The sequence below is a fragment of the Phyllobates terribilis genome, unplaced genomic scaffold, assembly GCF_046119375.1.
Source record: "Phyllobates terribilis strain yellow unplaced genomic scaffold, ASM4611937v1 Scaffold_4__5_contigs__length_816908805, whole genome shotgun sequence".
Classification (NCBI taxonomy): Eukaryota; Metazoa; Chordata; class Amphibia; order Anura; family Dendrobatidae; genus Phyllobates; species Phyllobates terribilis.
Genome location: NW_027362764.1, coordinates 377,414,677 through 377,430,019, shown reverse-complemented (window position 1 = coordinate 377,430,019; position 15,343 = coordinate 377,414,677). Strand labels below are relative to the sequence as shown.

The window sequence follows — 15,343 nt, the reverse complement described above, 5'->3', positions numbered from 1 at the left end:
ACAGAATACCCTCCCAGAGCTGTTGCTTAGATGTGAACTGCCTCCCGCCATCATAGACACTCCTTTGGATGATGCTCCAGAGGTTCTCAATGGGGTTGAGGTCAGGGGAGCATGGGTGCCACACCATAAGTTTGTCCCCTTTTATGCCCATAGCAGCCAGAGATGCAGATGTGTTATGTGCAGCATGAGAAGGGGCATTATCATGCATGAAAATTATCTTGCTGCGGAATGCACGGTTCTTCTTCTTGAACCATGGAAGGAAGTGCTGTTTGAGAAACTCAACATACATTATGGAGTTCATCTTTACCCCTTCAGGGATCCTAAAGGGGCTGACAATCTCTCTCCCCATGATTCCAGCCCAAAACATTACTCCACCTCCTCCTTGTTAGCGCCGTAGCCGTGTTTGCATGGGGTGTCCATCAACCAGCCATCCTCCACTCCATCCATCAGGACCATCGAGATCATTTCATGCATGATAATGCCCCGTCTCATGCTGCACATAACACATCTGCATCTCTGGCTGCAATGGGCATAAAAGGGAACAAACTTATGGTGTGGCACCCATGCTCCCCTGACCTCAACCCCATTGAGAACCTCTGGAGCATCATCAAAAGGAGTGTCTATGATGGCGGGAGGCAGTTCACATCTAAGCAACAGCTCTGGGAGGGTATTCTGTCCTCATGCAAAACAATTAAAGCAGAAACCATCCAAAACCTGACAAATTCAATGGACGAGAGAGTTCAGAAGCTCCTTTCGAACAAGGGGTCCTATGTGCAAATGTAACATCACCTAGAATAAAGTTTTGAGTTGAAAACTGTTTGATTTCAGTTTCTAATAACCTGCTAATGCTTATAATTTCAAAAATGACAATTTTTTTGTTCTTTATTAAAATGAAAAGGTTGAAAACTCTGCTGTGCATAATAATTTGGAACATGCATTTTGAGTGCAGTTTGAGTTTTTATTTTTTTTAAAAATATACTGTTATCATAGGCAGTTTGTACAAAAACCTTTCAATTGTACTCTAATAGTTATTTGACTGGAAAATTACAATGACTGCAATTCATATAGGTAATTTGGGAAAATCTGAGAAAATATTGTAACATACCTGGCGGCGTCTTTGCATAGTGGTCCATCTCCCACTGTGCAAGAGCGCGCACTTGAGAATGTCTCTCTGGCTTCCCTCCATGCTGTCTATTTGTGTCTGTTTCTGCTGCTTAAGGGCGGCGCCCGATCACTTCCTGCTTTTTGTACCTGCTGTGTGTCACACCCCTTGGGCGTCCTCAGCCTATTGCTGTCTGTCACCTGGTATTTAACCCAGCTGCTCCAATCAATCCCTGCCTGAGCATCTTGCCCTGTCAGTTGGCTTTTGTCTCTGACATGCCAGGTCCTGTCTATGTTACCTGTCTTGCAGTATCTGGTCCCATGTCTGTACTGTGTCCTATCTGTGTACCCTAACCTGCAGTCTGTACACGTTCCTTGCCTCTTGTCTGCCTATCCTGGAGGCTGTATTTCCAGGCCTGTCTGAACACGCTCCTAGCCTGTTCCTCCCGCCTTCTAGGGGCCGATTACCTAGACCTGCTCCTGTATCTTGTCTGTCCTATCTGAACACGCTCCTTGCCTGTTCGTCCCGCCTCTCTGGGGGCCGTATTCCCAGACCCGCTCCTGTATTCCGCTGCAGTGTCGGTCTCCTCCGTACACTCAGTTCCAGTCTGAACTCTCTCCAATCTTTTACCTGTTTTTTCTCTATGTCCGTTCCTTTCCTTTTTCTGCAGAGTCTGAACTCGTACCTAACTCCTGCTTGTTGTCTCTGTACTCCCGTTTGTGAGTTTGTGGTCCACTCGCTACTTCTCTGCAAGTACCCTGTGGGTATCTGGCTCTGCCTTTCCCTTCCTGTCTGTTCCGTGTGAACAGAGCCCTGTCCCCCCTGCTCTGCCTTGCTCTCTGCTCCAGGCGGCCTCGTCCTGCTCTGCTCTTGCTCACCGCTCCAGGCGGCCTCGTCCTGCTCTGCTCTTGCTCACCGCTCCAGGTGGTCTCGTCCTGCTCTGCTCTTGCTCACCACTCCAGGCGGTCTCGTCCTGCTCTGCTCTTGCTCACCGCTCCAGGCGGCCTCGTCCTGCTCTGCTCTTGCTCACCGCTCCAGGCGGTCTCGTCCTGCTCTGCTCTTGCTCACCGCTCCAGGCGGTCTCGCCCTGCTCTGCTCTTGCTCACCGCTCCAGGCGGTCTCGTCCTGCTCTGCTCTTGCTCACCGCTCCAGGCGGTCTCGTCCTGCTCTGCTCTTGCTCACCGCTCCAGGCGGTCTCGTCCTGCTCTGCTCTTGCTCACCGCTCCAGGCGGTCTCGTCCTGCTCTGCTCTTGCTCACCGCTCCAGGCGGTCTCATCCTGCTCTGCTTTTGCTCACCGCTCCAGGCGGTCTCGTCCTGCTCTGCTCTTGCCCGCTGCTCCGGCAGTCTGGCTCTGCTCCTTCTTTCTCACTGCTCCGGCAGTCTCGTTCTGCTCTCTCCCCTTTGCTCGCTGCCCTGGCAGTCTCGCTCTGCTCCCTCTTGCTCGCTGCTCCGGCAGTCTGCTCTTACCCTTTGCCCGCTGCTCCGGCAGTCTCGCTCTGCGCTGACCCTTTGCCCGCTGCTCCGGCAGTCTCGCTCTGCTCTGACCCTTTGCTCGCTGCTCCGGCAGTCTCGCTCTGCTCTGACCCTTTGCTCGCTGCTCCGGCAGCCTCGCCCTGCTCCCTCTTGCTCGCTGCTCTGGCAGTCTCGCCCTGCTCCATCTAGATTGCTGCTCCGGTAGTTTGCTCTGACCCTTTGCTCGCTGCTCTGGCAGTTTCGCTCTGTTTCTTCTTGCTCACTGCTCCGGCAGTCCTACCCTGCTCTTACCCTTTGCTCGCTGCTCCGGCATTCTCCCTCTGCTCTGACTCTTTGCTCCGCTCCTGGCGGCCTCGTCTTGCTCTCAACCTGCTGTGTTTGTATACCGCTTCTGCGGTTCTGTTCCAGAAGTCCCAGTCTGTACTGGGTTCTATCCTCTCTGTGCTCCAACCTGTTGTACCTGCCAGTACCTCCCCGTCTGCATACCAGTGTGCCAGCCTAAACCTTCCAGTTCCTGTATTCCCCGGTGTGGGCCAACAGCCGTGTCCGGAGTCTGACCTGGAGTAGACCCTGGTACCTCTGCTCGGTTCCTCCCTGGTGCACTGGCGTCGCATGCCGTCGTGCGATCTTGGTCGGATCGGGCAGACACTTAGTTACGCCCCTCCAGGCACTCTCCGGTACGGTACAGTGGAATCACTACAATCACAAGCACACGCCGCTCAGCCCGGGCGTGTGCATTACAGTATGCTCAGGCCATGGTTCCCGTTGAGCCCCACGGCCTTCGCTCTCTGAGACGTTTTCCAGCGAATACGTGCATTAAAAATAAATAATTTTTTTTTTCCTTAGCTGAGTTCCAGGCGAATTACGCACCCGTCCAGATGGATCTATCAGCTCTCGTTCCTGCGGATCCGCCACGTTACTATGGGGATCCAAGACAGAGTCGTGCATTTGTGGAGCAATGCATGCTACACTTCAAGTTCTACCCTCTATGTTTTCCCACAGATCGGGTTAAGGTGGGATTCATGATGTCTTACCTAGCGGGTGATGCCTTGAATTGGATCATCCCCCTATGGGACGCACAGGATCCTATCGTCCTGGACATAATGGCCTTCCTGGTGGCCTTTCTAATGGTCTTTGATGATCCTAACCCGGAGGCTCCTGCTGAAGCTTCACTTCCCAGTATCCCGGAGCAGCCCAGATGGGTAATGTGTGTGGGTAGCGCAATAGTCCTCCAGCCCAATGAGACTACTGCCCATCCAGAATCCTCACAGGGTGACTACACTCTACGGAATACTTCTCCCAACCTCAAGAGGCAGTCCAGACGTGCTAGACGTAGAGGCAAGCCGTCACGCCAGGGTCTGTCCTCCCTGAGACCTCCTGACCCCAACCTTGAAGTCCCTACTGAAGCTTCATCTCCCTGTATCCCGGAGAAGCCCCAACGGGTAATGTGCGTGGGTAGTGCACCAGTTCTCCTGCCCGAAGAGACTGCTGCCCATCCAGAATCCACACCGGAGGACCCCCTGTTGCCTCCTGAATCCCCCGGGATACCACTTGATGACAATTGGAGAGAGACTTCCCTATACTCTGCACCTGATACCTCGCCCGCTTCGTCCAGTGAGTCCGACCTGGTGTTCTCCGAAGCAGAGCTTACCCCCGAGTCTCTACACCCCTCCGATCAGGCGGAGGATCTCCAGTTGTCTCCTGAACCCTTCGGGGTGCTACCTGGTAGCGAATGGACAGAGACTCTCCTATACTCTGTACCTGATACCTTGCTCGCTTCGTCCAGTGAGTCCAACCTAGTGTACTCCGAAGCAGAGGTTACTCCCGAGTCTCTACACCCCTCCGATCAGGCGGAGGACCTCCAGTTGTCTCCAGAACCCTTCGGGGTGCCACCTGGTGGTGAATGGACAGACTTTCCTATATCCTGGATCTGATACCTCGCTCACTTCGCCTAGTGAGTCTAACCTAGTGTACTCCGAAGCAGAGGTTATTCTTGAGTCTCTACACCCCTCCGACCAGAAGTCCCAGTCTGTACTGGGTTCTATCCTCTCTGTGCTCCAACCTGTTGTACCTGCCAGTACCTCCCCGTCTGCATACCAGTGTGCCAGCCTAAACCTTCCAGTTCCTGTATTCCCCGGTGTGGGCCAACAGCCGTGACCGGAGTCTGACCTGGAGTAGACCCTGGTACCTCTGCTCGGCTCCTCCCTGGTGCACTGGCGTCGTATGCAGTCGTGCGATCTTGGTCGGATCGGGCAGACACTTAGTTACGCCCCTCCAGGCACTCTCCGGTACGGTACAGTGGAATCACTACAATCACACGCACACGCCGCTCAGCCCGGGCGTGTGCATTACAAATATTATTTGCATAATAATTTGGAACACAGTGTAAACACACATTCCTTTAATTTTCTAAATTAAACCATACTTACCGTCACGCCCATTCCAGCTGAAGCCAATGTCTTCTGCAATAAAAGTAAAATAATAAACCAACCTCATCCTTATCTTTCCATGGTTCCCACGACGGCTTCAGCTCTGCTACATTCACATGACAGGCTGGATCGCAGCCGAAAGCTGCCATCCAGCTTGCCATGCTGCAGACACTGAGAAGCGCAGGCATGCTTGCGCTCCTCAGTGTCTCGCTGTGACAGCATCCAGATGAGCAGAGTTCAGGTCCATTGAACTCAGCTCACCTCATGCACGTCACTGACAGCGTGGGAGAATTCTCCTGCGAATGAGGTGCCGGCAAATGATGTCACCGCTTGAGCAGGAGAATTCTTCCACGCTGGGATGGCATTCTGATGACAGGCTGGATCGCAGCTGAGCGCTGCCATCCAGCTTGTCATCCTTCAGAGAAACTGCAGAGCGCAAGCATGCTTGCGCTCTGCAGTGTCTATGAAGGATGGCATGCTGGATGGCAGCGCTCAGTTGCGATCCAGCCTGTCGTCTCAATGCCATCCCAGCGTGGGAGAACTCTCTTGCTCAAGCGCTGAGCGCAGTAGAATTCTCCCACGCTGTCAGTGACGTGCATGAGGTGAGCTGAGTTCATTGGACATGAACTCGGCTCATCTGGATGCCGTCACAGCGAGACACTGAGGAGCGCAAGCATGCCTGCGCTTCTCAGTGTCTGCGGCATGGCAAGCTGGATGGCAGCTTTCGGCTGCGATCCAGCCTGTCATGTGAATGTAGCAGAGCTGAAGCCGTCCTGGAAACCATGGAAAGGTAAGGATGAGGTTGGCTTATTATTTTACTTTTATTGCAGAATACATTGACTTCAGCTGGAATGGGCGATACGGTAAGTATGGTTTAATTTAGAACATTAAAGAATTGTGTGTTTATTTCAATTAAAGGACTTTATTCTGGGTGTTTGTGGTTTTTTTAACTTTGACTATGGGGTTAGTAATGGGGGTGTCTTATGGACGCCTCTCCATTACTAACCTGGGCTTGATGTCAGCTGGCATTATAAGTTGACATCAACCCCAACCCTATTACCCCACTGCCACCTCTACAGGGCAGTGGGAAGAGCGAGGCTAAGTGCCAGAATTGGCGCATCCTATGGATGCGCCATTTCTGGGGCAGCTGACGGCTGGTGTTTCTAGCCTGGGAGGGGGCCAATATTCATGGCACCCTTCCTGGGCTATTAATATCAGCCCCCAGCTGTCTGCTTAGCCTTTGATAGCTATTAAAATAGGAGGGACCCCACGTCATTTTTTTTTTGCGTCCCCCATTTTAATAGCTAGTAAAGGCTAGGTATACAGCTGGGGGCTGATATTAGTAGCCTGGGAAGCTCCGTGGGTATTACCCTCTTCCCAGGCTTCAAACATCTGCCCCAGCCGTCTGCTTAACCTCCGCTAGAGACTAAAATTACGGGGAACCCCACGCCAATTTTTTTTTTAATAAATCCTTTATTTTAACACTAAATGACAAGTACAGTAATCAACACTATCACTGTACTTATTATATATGTGACCGACATGTTTCTATCTATCTAATCTATGTGTGATGCTCTATTCTTTCTGTTCTAAATTGTCGGGTACCGATGCTGAATTGCCGTCCGGCTTTTTTAAAGAGAGTGTCTTCTGAGCAGTTTGTTAGCTTTTCGACACCTTTGAAGGTGTTTTATATGTGTTTTTGTTTGCCTGCCATTGGTTTTAACGGTGTTCGACGGTGTTCTAAGGTGTTCGACGAACAGTTCCACAAACATCCCGGTGTTCGACGAACCGAAGCGAACCCGAACACTACGGGGGTGGCTCAACAGTATTCAGGAGATTGCTGCGTGGAGTTGATTTGCATGTTTATCATTATCCTCTCCCATTTGGTTTCTTCCTTCTTATTCCTCCCGTTTCCCACTCTGTTGTTTTGTGAGTGTATTTGTTTGATTGTAGTTTTGTTATATTCCTGTCTGTTTACTCCTGTCTGTCTGCACTTTGGCCTCACACCTTCCTGGGTGGGGGAAGGAACATGTAAGGGTAAGATAGGAGCATAGCAAGGTACGAGACCCGGCATCTCCACCATCCGGCGGGCGGGAATAGCCTAGGGCGCCCCTAGTTTGAGGGATCGGGTAGGTGCCCACAGTCTCTTGTCACTACATGACAGCAAACATAGGTAAATCCTAAAGATGACACCTCTATTGTTCATGCACATAGATATTGAGTGTCTAATGTATATTTGCAGCGTAACTGCATGATCAGAGGAGCGACACAGCTGTCATTAAAGACATGTTACATGGTCAACTGTGATTAATGAAGACAAAATAAGTACATTGACTCGTGAAGTGTGCAACTTGAAGCAATATGCGCCCAACCTGACGAAGGTACGCTGATCTAGCTAATCCCTACATGTGTTTATTTTAACTGCAATTCTTGTGACGTTTCGTTTGAGAGGAGTCTTAAATAGGACATGACAGGATGCTGGGGCTGCACTCACTTCCCTGCAGCATCTATCACTCCTCCCGGGACAGGACGTCATCAAGAGGCAGCACTGTAGGTAATTACTAGTTTCTTGAAACGCCACCCTCTCAAGATGTCCTGGATTCATGGTGATAGAAGCTATTACAGCAAGTTATAACTGTGCAACAAGACAAACAGTCATCAGGGGACGGTGATAGAAGCAGTGAGTGACACCAGCGTCAGCCCCTGATGATGATTGGTTTGAGGGCAGTGGGGCAAGAAGCTAAGGGGCGGCACTTATGTCACTCACTATTTTTTATCTCCGCACCCTGATGATGTCTTTTTTCACAGTTAGAAGATGCAGCAGTGGAGATAGAAGCAAAGTGCCAGAGATGCACAACTCCCGCAGCATCTATCCCACAGGATCCAAGACATCTTCTGAGGGCAGCGATGCAAGAAACTGTAGTAAGTAACTGCACCGCTGCTCCCTGATGATGTCCTGTCCCAAGAGTCCAAGAGGGGCAAAGGACGCGGCAGGGAAGCTAGTGTAGCCCCAGTCTCCTGTGGCGTCCTGTTTGAAACTCCTATTAAACAAAATGTCACAGAAAGTGAAGTAAAAATAAAAACACATTTAGGGATTAGGTAGATAGGGAGAAGTATAGGGTTTGGTATAATAAAGCTAATCAAAAAAGTGGTTAGGGTGTAAAGATATATATTTAGAAAGGACATTTTAGGTAATGGAACACCCCTTTATGGCTAAGCTCACACAGCGAGGATATGACAGATTTTTGGTGTGCATTCTGCACCAAAATTTGGATCAAGTGCGCTTTCAAGCTGGCTCCCATGAAGGCGCTAGTGGTTTCCACTACATAATTCACATATAGAGGAAAAAAATCCTGCATCGCCATCTTCTCCAGCTTTCGCAGACTAAGCCTTTAACATATTTTCTTGTGAAACCAGTAAACCCCACTTAATTAGAAGTGAGATGGATTCAAGTAGATGTATGTTAATCCTCCACATGAAAATTCAACCTAAGGCCGAATTAAGACATCCATGAAACACTACATGCATGAACCGATCCAAATTCAGCAGCCTGATATGTGCCTATGAGGCTTTTAACTTTGGGGTGGAAGACCTGCGGCTAGTCCATACATTACTGTCTATACACAGACCACGTTCCAGGAACGTCTGAATTCGGCCTTAGGCTGCCTTCAATCGAGTGAATTTTTTATATCTGTCTTTAATAAAGAGCTAATGTTAATCTATGAATTAATTTACATGACTATCTATATAAATTTCCATAGATTAATTGTACACACTATCTAAAAAAGGTAATTTTATTTTATGAATACATGATACACAGAAGACCAAGTAATCAATAGCACATGGACTAACTCAACAAGACAATACAAAAAAGAGCCTAAAAACAATACAGGAAGCCTATCAGTAAACATCTGCTCATATTATCAGATGCCCATAACAGAACCAGGCTTGGACTGGCCCACAGGAGAATCCTCTGGTGGGCCCCTGTGCAAGAGTGGGCCACCACCCTCTTATATGAGCAGTACTTGAATCACTATGTACAGACAAAGGCAGCATCTTATTCATTTAACAGTCTACCCAGTTCATTGCTATATAAATTTGTGATTGAGGATAATGTCACATTTGCATGTAACTGGAAAGTGGGGCCCTTGTGTTGGTTACTGGTGGGCCCTTGGCACCTCAATCCGACAAGGAACAGAACCCACAGGACAGGATATTCATGTAATAGAAGGATAAAGCTGTTACACCGTCTGTTGCACAATGCCTGTGTAGAACACATCGATCCCTAACACTTAGGCTGTGTGCCCACGATGCGGATTTAATGTGTTCGTCGCGAAAATGCATTAAAAGCGCTTGTTAAGTTGTCTGCCATGTTCCCCAATGATAATCCGCATGTACTGTGCATATGCTGTGGAAATTTCCTCTGCGGATTATCATCAAAATCCGCAGCACAACCATTAATCTTGCGGAATCGCAGCGAAATCGCCGCCATTGACTTGAATTGGACCGCACAACATCCGCATGACTACACGTACACATGCGGATATTATGCAATTCAATGCACAGATGGTATCCGGGTCTGGAGAAGAGGAGACTCATCCAGACCCGGGTACCATAGTACCTGTAGTTAAAAAAGAATTAAAATTTTAAAAAAAAACATATACTTAACTTCTGATGGCCCCCTGTCTGCTCCCAGGGGGGTGAGTCCGGTGTCTTCGGCTGCTCGCGGTGGTGTAAAAGGACCTTCCATTACGTTATTTAGTCATGTGACAGGTCACGCGTCAGCGATCGCGTGACCTGTCACATGACTAAATTATGTCATGGAAGGTCCTTTTTAGAGCACACGAGCCGCCGAAGACACCAGACGCACCGTACAGGAGACCGGGGGCCATTGGAAGGCGAGTATAATGTTTTTTTCTATTTTTCAACATTTTTATTCTTCTTTTTACTGTTGATGCTGCATTTGCAGCATCGTAACTTGGTCACCCAACATAAATCCATGTCGGTTGCATGGATTTATATAGTGTGACCAAGTTGTCAAGCACTTTTCCAAGTGATGCTAAAATAGCATGTTCAAAACGCTTCACAAACGCTTTTACCTGGCAAAAAAAACGCATCTAAAATCTGCATGCATTTTTCCTGCCAGGGAGATGCAGAAACGTTCCGCAGCATTTCTGCATCGTGGGTACTTAGCCTTGGAAGTAAATACCTACAATTCTTGTAGACATGGCAAGACAGTAATGGGACAAATCGTAAAATCACCTCGACGCACGTTTCGCTTCTTCGTAAGGAGGTTCTTTAAATTACAGCATATCTTGAAAAAGAAGTCAGCCCTACTTTCATCCATTGGGGATGGAAAAATCCACTGAAGTCTACAGAGAGGGATAAAAATACATATGCATCCTTATGTAATATTTATTTGATGCATCAGTATTGCATCTACATAGCATCTGTTTATTGAAATGGCTGTTTTATACAATTTTTTCCTGCCTGGAAGTCTGTTCATCCGTACTATTGATGATATACTGATGACAAACTGATGCGACTATGGATCCATATTGCAGACATTTACCAATATGCTCATTTGTGTGAAACAAGCCTTAGGCTCTATTCACACCTGTTTTATAGGAACGAAAACGGAATTTATGTGAATGATGTATTGGTTGCACAACTGATGCAATTGGCACCAGAAGGCCCCCAATGACTATGATGTATAATTTCTTTACCATGAAAGTAAATTATAGGGACAGGATTGCACATTCAGGGCTGTGGAGTCAGAGAGTCGGAGCCCATTTTCGTGGAGTCTGAGTCGGTATAAAATGGACCGACTCCAACTCATAAAATATATAATAAATTGGGTACAGTAATTCAATGCAGTTTGTGGGGAATATTTTTCATAAGAATTTGGGAAAGTTATGAAATGTCCTATAAATGTCTATCCTATTCCTGATCTAAGGGTCTAGACTTTTAGCTGAGATGAATCTGTGCTACAGTAAATTTATCACTTAAACATGAGCCATGTATGAGGGAGTCGGAGTCATGGAAATTGAGGAGTCGGAGGTTTGGCTTACAGTCTCCACAGCCCTGTGTACAATGCATGCGCAGGAGGCATTCAGATGAGAAGTGCAGAATTCAGAGCATGATGCAGCTTTTATATTCCCACTGGGTTCTTTATTTTGTGGAAATTCTTGTCAGAAAACTTATTAAAGTGCCCTTCACCTTAGTTTGTACATGACATAGCAGCTCCACTAGTTAGCATGTATAGAATTAAACCTGACGAGTCTTTATCGCCTTCTACTCAAGGCCGTGTTCACATGTGTCAGATTTATTTCAATACATACTAATTAAGAAACTTCACAACATTCCAAATAGCCCTTATCTTTAGCTTATGCTCATTGGCAAGGCCTAGAACTCTAAAGGAAAAGCCATAGGGAGCTTTCCTTGGTGACCACGCAGACAATTAGCACAGAACTGCTAAAGGGAACCTGTCATGTCAGCAGATTAATAGCATTACAATGTTGTGTGGCCGCTTACTCAAAGCCCGGCTACCAGGATTGATATCAGAGCAAGCTGTCAATCAAATTGCTGGGGCATGCGCACTGCCACCACTCATTGTGTTCGGAGTGGTGACTGAAGCTGCGTCTCCATCACTAAAAGCCGGCGGCTCCTGGGAAAAATACAGTTAATTTCCGCCCAGAGTCCCGGTAGCTGTGCTTTCAGGAAAGGCTCATTCAGACATCCAAGATGGGACCGCAATGCACGGACTGGTCGCTGATCTCCCGACCCAAGTGTGACAGCCTCATAGAAATATATGACACTATCGCGCTCAGGTCGGGAGAGCTGCGGACAATCCGTGCATTAGCGGTCTGTGCTCAGACTTCTGAATGAGACTTTAGGCTGTCTGACAACATTGCAGAGTAACAGCATGGCTACAAGCTGACAGTGTTTATGGACATGTCCGGTTCCCTTTAACAGTACTGGGCTAGTTTCATATATTGTCACCAGGGAAAGCTCACTATGGCCTTTTTTTTAGAGAACATTACCTAATTGATAAGGCTACTTTCGAATGTTCAAATTCCATGCCTCCTGGCCTGATTGGCATAGTTGCCTCACGTCATGTCTCTTTAATCACTGTACATTGACAATAATTCAACCATCTAATATTCTTAGTGTAGCGTTCAGTGGCGTAGCATGGGTTGCCAACACTCATGTCAAGGCAAGTATTTTGTGTGCCCCTAACCTGTGAACCGATAGTGAACAAGCATTATCCCCCAAGCACATGTATGTATAGCTATGTATGTATGTTACTAGTTTTTGTCTGAAATCAGACACAAAATTTAACAACTAAAAAGTAACTTTTTTTCTTTTATTACATTTTTATGTAATAATTGTATTACTCCACCCTTATATAAAAAAAAGCCCTATCTGTAATCCTGACCTAGCATTAAGCTTAGTTAGGGTTAGAAAAATTGGAAAAATTTCAAAGCAGTGGACTGTTCCATTACTGTCTCCATTTATTACCAGCTTAGCTTCTTTCATCTCAGTAGCTGTTTATGCAGAGCACACCAGCTGAGATGAGCTTGCCATAGGCAGCAGCACTCTGCATAGGCAGCAACTGAGAAGACAAAGCTCATTTCAATACTGAGCTCTGACATTCCGATTGCTGTATATTCAGATCGCAGTATCCAATGACATACTCATCTCGACTGCTGTGCTCTGCATAAGCAGGCCTGGCAGGCACTCACTGAACCAAGAAGAAGAGGCGCTTGTAGACACTAGTCATTTGAAAGTAGGGAGAGTTTGGGCAAAGGTTGCACCCCTTAGACTTTTGGCTCTGTTGCCCACCACACTTTGCCACGAGTAGCATTTCCTCAAATATTTCAAGATCTCAACTTGCTGTCAGTGAATAATTCAGATGTTGAAAATTTGACTTGATAATGTGCTGCTTATAAAATTGTATGACTTGTTAAGGTGTATCAGAGATCTCCTAAGCAATACCCGAACCTAATCATGTAGGCAAATACTCATTCAGAATGAATACCGAAAACCTGAATTATAGGGATATTCCCATCTGAGATATTTATAGATATTTATGGCATTCCAACCAAATAGGCGAGCCTTAGTCATATATATCACACACACATGCCTATGAGGCTATCAAGTCAGGATCATGAGACCCGCAGCCAGCCCAGTCCAACCCATACTCCGACCTGGATATACAGACATCGGAATGAGGCATCTAGGACCCAAACTCATCTCAAGAACCGGAGGGTGGTCCAAGAACTGGAGGGTGGTCCAAGAACCGGAGGGTGGTCCAAGAACCAGCGGCTTTGCATGGACGGCTCTCGCCACAGACTTCTGCCAAGCACTTAATAATATTCACAGAGAAATTTGTGGTATAGGGGGTTACAACACAGTACTTATAAGGAACTGTCTAATATATTGCTATTTCCAGAAATAGGCCACGGCCCCACTATCAGTATTTGGTCAGTATTCTGTCAGGTTTTTTTCTCAGGAGTGGGAGATAAAACCAGGAGTGGGTGATAAATGCAGAATTGGTGACTTGTTTCTATTATACCTTCTCTCTGATTGTTCACCAGGTTTTGGCCCCCAATACTGACCGAATACTGATAGTGGGGCAGTGGCCTTAAACACATTAGTAGATGGCAGCTTTTGTTACAGTAGATAAAACAAAATAAAAACCGCTTTATTCAAACATGGAGACATTAACACATTAATCCCTTAGAATAGAGCATCTCGCACATCTGTAGATAAACCGATTTACTGAACTACTATTACACAGTACATCCAAGTGACGGGTTCCATTACCACCGATGACCCCCTACAAATCCGCTATGGTCTCCAGTCTACCTATGTAAGGCTGCGGGCGAGGAGACAGCCAGCACATTCCTGTATGGGATAAGTCCAGCTCCCCTCCCCCTCCCCAGCACAAGAAACTCCTAAGGCTCAGGGTAAATATTGATGTTAGTTGCAACATTGAAAAACTAGTGTAGAGGAAAGCCAAGCTCAGTGTTACCAGCCTCTGACCGCCCACTGGCTGGTGTTCCAGGGCTAAGTCCATTCTCAGGAATAGCCCAGTCTGCCAGGCACTGCATGGTCACCACCCACACAGGACCCTGGCCATGCCACACTAGGATGGGACATGCCTGAGGTGGCAGCCAGGACTGCACATCCAGGGGCGATGACTGAAGCCCCTGTGAGGTGCCAGGCCTGCACATGTCTGCCATGCAGGGTGGCAGGTCACATGGATGCCAAGGTCTGCCAGCTGTGCTTTCAGTGAAAGTTGTCACGCATGACATGCCCCCTCCACGCCAGGCTGCCATGGTCTAGCACCCGCAGCCCTTCACCCATGAGCCACACACAGACCTGCCTCCTTCCAACTTGGCTCAGCGCTTGTGGGGAGTGCCCAGAGCAGGAGCTGACAGCTCCATAGAGGACAATGCACACACTGCAGTGATTACCTGCACCATCCAGAGCCGCCTCCAGTGCTGCTCACTTTCCACTCGGGACCAGCCCTTCCCTCCACTCCAGAGAGACCCCACAGGCAGGTCCCAGAGCCGAGGCCGTCTCCAGGGTCCCGGGATCTCCTGACAAAGGAAAGCAGGTGGTGCTGCTGTGTGATCCAGGAAGCAGCGCTAGTCCTGCACTGTCCCACTCCCAGCAGCCGCCTCCTCCTCCTCCTTGTCCTCCTCCTCGTCCTCCCCAGTCCTCCTGTCAGTGCGAGGGGAGAGCTCCACCTCTCACACGGGCTGTGGACATATTGGAGGCATTGATCAGTCCACGAGTGACAGAGGTGTCCTCCAGAAGAGGCTCATGGCTGCTGCTGCCAGCCTCAGCCCTCTGTGTGTGACATCAGCAGGATCCACCCAGAAGCAGCTCCTGGGCTCAGCTGTAGGTACAGCAGCAGTGGGCTCCAGCTGTGGGGAGGTCCAGGAGCCCTTCTTGGTGTAGTTGCAGGCAGGTTCTTCTGGCCACTTCCCGGGTGACAGACGGTGCAGAAGTTGTCTCCTTGTTAATTACTCAGGACAATAGTTGGCTCCTTATTACTTCGGTTTATTATTCGCAGACTGTTCTTTTTTTTTTCTAGAAGTATAATAATGAGCAAAAATGATCACAATAATAAAATACAATGCAGTGAGGGGTCCTGAGTGACCACACTGGACAGCAGCTTTTAAATATACAAGGGGCACAAAATGGGCATCACAGTGGGCACAGAAGGGAGTTCTCAAAAGGGTTAAATGACTTTGGGCCACTGATCTCACACTGCAAACACACAGAAAGGGATGAAGAACATCAGTCAGGTGAGTCAGGCTGGCC

General features: G+C 48.1%; 1 protein-coding gene across 1 annotated transcript in view; it reads right to left on the bottom strand.

Annotated features, from left to right (window-relative positions):
* PTPN3 (protein tyrosine phosphatase non-receptor type 3) overlaps nucleotides 1-14,893 on the bottom strand; it is a 383,873-nt gene extending 368,980 nt beyond the window's left edge. The window contains exon 1 of the mRNA XM_073678476.1: nucleotides 14,488-14,893. The gene's annotated coding sequence lies outside the window, so the exon portion shown is untranslated. The remainder of the gene's footprint in view (nucleotides 1-14,487) is intronic.
* Between the last annotated feature and the right edge of the window lie 450 nt (nucleotides 14,894-15,343).